The following is a 7,219-nucleotide window of genomic DNA, read 5'->3' on the forward strand; positions in this document are numbered from 1 at the left end:
CCCAAACCTGGTCAGGACACACACACACACACACACACACTCCAGTGAACCTTTTCTTTTTAATACCACTTGGAGGCAGACACCATGGGCTTAATTAAATTTCAGCCCCACCATGCACTTCAGGCAAATTACTTAATTTTGCATATTGATTGTTCAGCATCTGTTATTTGCAGATGGGATGAGCAAAATTAAATAACACTTTTTGGAAGAATTATTCAGTAAGGTAGAAATAAAAATTGTATGGCCTATATTTAAGAAAAGCCAGCTGAACACTGCCACAGGGAAGGTGAGGTCTCTCAGTGGACACCTGCAACTCCAGATGCCACATCTGGACCAAGGTGAAAATTGTTCATTGTTGAACTCCTTAAAAACTCCCAATCTCATCTGAATCAGACACTAGAATTTTTTACATTCTGCCTCAAAAAACACCTCATCTGCCACTTCTCCATCACTGTTGCTACCACCTTATTCAAGTTCCCATTGTCTCTCACCTGGATGACTGCCACAGCTGCTTTAAAGCCTTTGTGGTGCAGCCCACAAGATACAAACTCAAACTTGCTGGCCAGGCATTCAAGGCACTTGATTATCAGGCCCCAATATCCCTTTGTCCAGTCTCATCTCCAACCACTTGGTACCTTTAGTTTGATGAACTAGAGCCGTAGTCGGCAAACTGCGGCTCGCGAGCCACATGCGGCTCTTTGGCCCCTTGAGTGTGGCTCTTCCTAAGCCTTAGGAGTACCCTAATTAAGTTAATAACAATGTACCTACCTATATAGTTTAAGTTTAAAAAATTTGGCTCTCAAAAGAAATTTCAATCATTGTACTGTTGATAATTGGCTCTGTTGACTAATGAGTTTGCCGACCACTGAACTAGGGCAATAAACTTGGGTATCTTCAGGCTTATCCATTATCTCACAAAGCCTTACTGGTACAGTAACACTCAGCTCCCAGGATGCCTTCGCTTATTCAACAAACATCACTCCCTCCTCCCTCCCTGCCTCTGTGTCTCCAGGACACCTAACATGTCACATAGATTTTGCCATTGTTGATCTGCATGCAGGCCACCTCTTCACCAGGAAGGGGACCTTGAAGGCAGGGACAGACTGTCTTTATCTTTGTATCTCCTGCACCTAGCTCAGTATCAGTCCAGCTTGGCGTGAGGCCTTGATGATTGTTAAATGAATCATAAGTAGCAGAATACTTATGACTAACAGGCTGATACTAACAAGAATTGATACACTTCATAGAACACATGTAAAACATGAAAGGAAAAAATAATGGGGGTAGATAAGGAATAGGAAGAGTGGATGCCAAAAGAGAGAGTAACTAAGTTTCCATATATGCAAGGAAAGGGAAGTTCCTGGTTTTGCTTTAATAATAATAAATAAATGTAGAAACAAATGTTTAGCACTAAGAGAATTCAAAAGTTTGTTCACATTTAAAATTTGTTTTAAAGTTAAAAGGAAGGAAAAAACATTCCTTTTAACAGAAAAGAGACAGGAAATATAAAAATTAAGAAATGAATTATATACAGAAAACATAACAATTGCACTACCAACCATAAATTAAAGATAATAAATTCACACATAAGTAAATTATAGAATCTTCAAGATTGGTTGAACAGGAGGACAAGCTTTAAATATTGACAAAAACATTAAAAAAAATAAACACACAACTAAATAATCTTGAGAAACAAACAACAAAAAAACTTAGAGGAACTTTTTTAAAAAGAAAGGAATTAGATACTTGAAAGGAAAAACCAAAACTCTGGAAGGATTACAAGACACTGGCAGGAGTTGCTGCCTATGGAGGCAGACATGACCTATGGACATGACAGAATGATGCCAGCAAGAGTGATGTCTCTGTCCAAGTGCTATGAGACAGGAAGCATGCATGAGTATTTAATAGAGGCTGAGGGGATACAGAATTACCTGCACATCTGCATGAGCTCATATGTGAGATATATTCCTAGAAAAAATGCAATTGCTGAATTAAATGGTATGTACCTTGAAAAGTGAAAGATTAATCTACAAATATCTTAAAGGTGAAACAGAAAAAGCATGATGTGAGAATAAATAAAATATATTTGATAGAAGTGGAATGAGAAAAATGAGGTAAGGTGGAGCTAGGCAAGATACTAGGTATAGACACTGATATAACAGAAAACTGGCTTTCTCCTTCCCATTAACTTTGCCCCCATAGCAGAAGCCTGAAGGAGGAGGAGAACAGGAACCATGTGGCTTTTTGGGAGGAGATTTTGGGCAGGACTCAGTATGATAATGAGCCTTAGAAAATGTGTGTACAAATTTACTTGCAAATAAACTTGTCTTCTGTTATTTTTAGTTTAGAGGACTAATATACAAAGCCTTGAAGTACTTTTTAATTCAAGCTGCCAATTCAGTTAAAGAATAAGCAAGCTGGAATACATCATATATTCAACAGCAGCCCTACTGCAATCCACCTTAAGGCAGAAAGTTCCAGAAGCTAGAATATCCCATGGGTTGGGTGGCCCCAGGCTTGTGGAGGAGTTGCCATGTCTAAGTCAGGATGCTGTGCACAAGCTTCCAGCACTATTACCACCAATGGCTCTGACTCAATTTCCTCCACTTTCTTTCCCAAAATTTCTGCTCAGTATACTGGAAAAGAGCTCTTAATGTTATAATGAAAAGTTATGTAATGGACTTCCTTTATTTAAAAACATTAACAACAACAAAAACACCCAAATCTTGTGAGTGCTGAATAACAGAATAAATTGAGTTCCCAACTAAATTAATAATAATAAAATTTTGTTAGGGCACATCTACTTCATAAAGTGAAGGCTATGTCTATTTACATTGATTGATTAGTCAGTCTGCTTTGTTTTCAGCGTTAAATTTAGCATTGAAAAAAATGTTTACTGTTTCTGAGGGCATGCTGCCCATCTCATAGAATGTAACTTGAAAAACTAGTGTTCAAATTAGTGTTCTAGTTTTTCAAGGCAGTTATTTCATAAAACAAAGGTGTAAGTTCTACATTCAGATTTAAAGTTGACCTTGGACTAAATCTGCATATCACAGAGACACAACTCTACCTTTATAATACCCAATTGTCAACCTAAGACGTAACAGGTTCCTAGGTGATCTGAGAAATCATATAAATTGCATATTTAATACAGATTTTTAGGCTAATTAAAAACAAATCATGCGGTCAAAGCGCTCAGCAATAAAAATGGAACGAGGATAAAGTAACAAAAAGTTTAACAGCAATACAAGGACTAAATATTATGGCAAATATTATAGCAAGAAACGTGCTAAAATTCAAAAGCATACTATTTACCTGGGAAATATACTTTTTTCTTACTTCATTGGTTTCTTCAGTATCTCTCTTCACTTTATACAGTCCCGTGTGCATCTTTAAAGGTTCACTTGTTGTTGCTTCTGCAGTTGCAATTCAGTCCTGTAAAAGAAGCAGCATATCATCACTCCATGAGAAAAAAAGATCAAGTATATTCTAGGAAGCTGAGTTATCCAGTCTCATCAATCTCTTTTCCTAATTCATTTTCACCAGAACTACACACAAACAGTAAGCCAAGGTGGTGGAGAGAGTAAAAAGAGGTCATTAAAATACAAACTACACAGTTAAAACTACTTAAAATGCTAGTAGAAACTGAAAAATAAATGGAAATAAGGCAGAGTCAATTGTCTCTTATAATAGATCAGAACAAGATGATTCATTAAAATCTGTAATTTTAACACTCTGCACCAATGAGTTTCCCTCTCTCCCCCTAGCTAAATTTGAGATGGCTTAGCAGAAATGATAAAATTAACTGACATGTGGCTTTACAGCTTCAAGGCTGTGCACCTTCAAAGATATGTTCTTTTTCACCACTTTTCCATTCAAAGCTCTGGGGTTTTCCTGGCATGGAATCTAGAGGTACTACAATGTTCTAGGTTGTGTGTTCTAGGCCAGAAACTATGTTATCTTTACCTTTGTTTCTGACCCTTACCCCTATGTTTTCACCTTCTGCCCAGGGCCAATGAAGAACACATAGTATAACTCTTGGAATAAAAAATAAGACAGTAACTATGTTTTCAAAAAAAAAAAAACCCACCAGAGATGCTTCATGTGATCTTATAATTACTTGGGAAACAGTAAAAACCAATTCTTTTGAGTTCTTTACTTCTTTTCCAAAGCATTTTCTTTGGTTGAAATATCCACTAGCAGTATAATGGCCTTAAAGAGACTATGCCAGAGGATCTGAGACTTTCAAACAGAACAATGCATTGGTACACCAGAAAGGGTCAGAACTATGAGTATCTGTAAATGTAAACAAGTTTGCCCCTCAAAAAAGCACCCCTCACCAAGTAGCTCCGACTTATCTTTCACCATCATTCTTACTTCTTTAACATATACATAGCTAGTTCTGATTCTGTCAGGCACTGTTCTAAAGAGCTTTAACTATATTGACTAATTCTACCTTTCTAACAACCCTATGAGGTAGATTCTAGTATTCAGATTGTCCAGATGGGAAAATTAAGGCACAGAAAGCTTAAGTAAATTGTACAAGGAAATTCACTAAGTGCTGTTCACAGGCAGAGGTTCTTGGGCAAATGTAAGCAGTGTAAGCTGCAGTCTCGTCCACCTATTTCACTTTACTGCTGCCATTGTATAGTAGCTCAATGTCTAGTAGAATTAGCTCTCGTTAGAAATTTTTCCTAATTAATACTTTATGGAAAAACAACTTTTAACTCTCCACAACTTAAAGACTGACCTTCTTATTTTAAAAAATTATCCAGTGCACATCACAAAAGGGAAACCATAATTTTATGGAAATCAGAAGCAATAACTATTTTAAGTTGAATACTCACATTCACTCACTACTTTAGCTTATTAGATTTATTCCAGACAGCTTGCTATGCTTACTAATTTCCTTCTAACTTTAAAGTCACAAGGCCCTGGCTCAAGCATTTATTCTTTTACTCTCTAGTTCAGGTGATTGGGGCATGATGCTAATGATGCCAGAAGCTGTGGGTTCAATCCACTAGAAACCAATTAGCTTTGTTGGCTTCAAGTCTACAAACTCTTAGTCTGGATGGCATATTGTGGATCCTAAGGGGAACCAGGTGGGAGTGTGCAAGACAGCACAGATACTTCTGCAGGAGGAATGAGTCCACATATAACACTGGGACAGAAGCAGGATGGGGGAGGGGAGGGGAGAAGCATCAACTTTACTCATAAAGAAAAGCTTCATGATCATATTGACAAAACAGTTCTACCCTTCTGAGTAAGAAGTTTTTCTCAATCTCAGACCTTTTGTCAGAATCTAACCTGAAGTCCCTCCTTCAAAAAACAGGTGTAAGATTAAAAAAAAAGAAAGAAACTAAGGTTTTTAGCTTTTGCACAAGCTCTGCTTGATTAATCTAAAACAGGATTTTCTTTTTCTTGAATTTTTATTGCTGACATCAATTCCACTGACAATAAAAAGTATTTGTGAGTTTTAGATAGTCACAAAAATCTCTAGCAGTGCAGCATAGCAAATCATCAGAAAAATCTTACTACAATTCCATATGTATATCCTAGATTCTTTTTTTAAAAAAAATTTACTCTTAATTTTTATAAAACCAAAATCTGCTCCATCTCCAAACAATATAAAGTTATTTTAGACATGCTTTCTCAAATTAAATAAAGAAATCAACCAATATCAATTGAGATCAAACTTTAAAACCTAGGGCCTGTTCAAGATATAAATTTTATCAGCTTCTACAAATAAAAATGAAAAAAGCAAAACTATATTCCTTAATTGTTATTTGAAAAGAAACCCACTTGGGATAAGCCATCTTCCAATTTTCCTGCCCACAGGTGGAAAGAACTTTCCCAGTGTTCTAATACTATAAAGCACATGGGTTCCTACAGTCACAAGGTAACTATGACAGCAAAGCCACAGTTATTTATGAGATCACAAAAACTTTATGATGTAATTTTTTAAAATTGAGATAAAATTGAAGTAACATAAATTTAGCCATTTTAAAGTATACAATTCAGTGGCATTCACAATGTTGTACAATTGTCACCTCTACCTAGCTCCAAAGCATTTTAGTCGTCCATTGAATTCATTAAGCAGTAACTACCATCCCCTATTCCACTAATATGTTTTTTGCTTCTATGGACTTATTTTCCATAATATTTCATATAAATGCAATCACACAATATGTGACCTTTTGTGTCTACCTTGAAGACAGGTATTCAAACAAATACTTGTACACAGATGTTTATAGAGGCACTAGAGGCCTGGTGCATGAATTCATGCACGGGTGGGGTCCCTCAGCCTGGCCGGCAATCGGGGCTGTCTCGCCCAGTCCCTATCGGGGCCGGCTGGTGAGGGGGTGGGACTGCAGGAGGTTGGCCGGCCAGCTGGGGGGAGGGACCGTGGCAGGTTGGCCAGCCGCAGGAGGTTGGCTGTAGGAGCTCACTGACCACCAGGGGGCAGTTCCTGTGTTGAGTGTCTGCCCCTTGGTGGTCAGTGGACATCATAGTGAACAGTCAACCAGTCGTTTGGTTGACCAGTTGTAAAGGTCGTTTAGGCTTTTATATACTATATAGATTATTCATTTCTGCAATAAAGGCTACCAGGATTCTGGTAGAGCTTGCATTTCCCTGGTTATAGTTTATTTTCATCATCTTTAGTTCCTAGCAGAGGAACTGCTATCATGAGCCTTATATGCTCAATGATAAGAGTAAATTGTTTAACAGGCTTCATAGAATGGTATCATGAATTATCTCTGATATAATTCAAATTCCTAAAGCTGATTATGAAACACTAGCTACTTTACCAAAGACTGTGCTCAAACACACCTGCTAGAGCTTAAAGTGTCAACCATAATTGGGAGGGCTGGGAGGAAGACTCTAAAAGTCTTTTCTCTATAAACTAGTGGCCCAGTGAATGAATACATGCACATTGAAAGGAAATTAGTTAGAAGAAGTATTTTAATATCACTATTCGTCCTTCCTCTAAATAGAAATGTCAACCAAATTCACGATTGACAATGACAGACTGAACCACACACATGTGATTGGCACCAGCGAGAGCTTTATATATATCGCACATATGTGAGTCAACTTAGCCTTTTATATATAGCCATCTCCAATCTGGGACCCCTCAGGGGATGTCTGACTGCCAGTTTAGGCCCACAGGGATCGGGCCTAAACTGGCAGTTGGACATCCCTCTCACAATCCGGGACT

The 7,219-nt window shown here is 37.6% G+C and overlaps 1 protein-coding gene across 4 annotated transcripts in view; it reads right to left on the bottom strand.

Annotated features, from left to right (window-relative positions):
• ZHX3 (zinc fingers and homeoboxes 3) overlaps positions 1–7,219 on the bottom strand; it is a 120,204-nt gene that overhangs the window by 54,466 nt on the left and 58,519 nt on the right. For all 4 annotated transcript variants that reach the window (XR_001513850.1, XM_006763756.2, XM_015563915.1 and 1 more), the window contains exon 2: positions 3,316–3,435. The gene's annotated coding sequence lies outside the window, so the exon portion shown is untranslated. The remainder of the gene's footprint in view (positions 1–3,315; positions 3,436–7,219) is intronic.

Source organism: Myotis davidii, unplaced genomic scaffold, assembly GCF_000327345.1.
Source record: "Myotis davidii unplaced genomic scaffold, ASM32734v1 scaffold199, whole genome shotgun sequence".
In the NCBI taxonomy this organism is placed as follows: Eukaryota; Metazoa; Chordata; class Mammalia; order Chiroptera; family Vespertilionidae; genus Myotis; species Myotis davidii.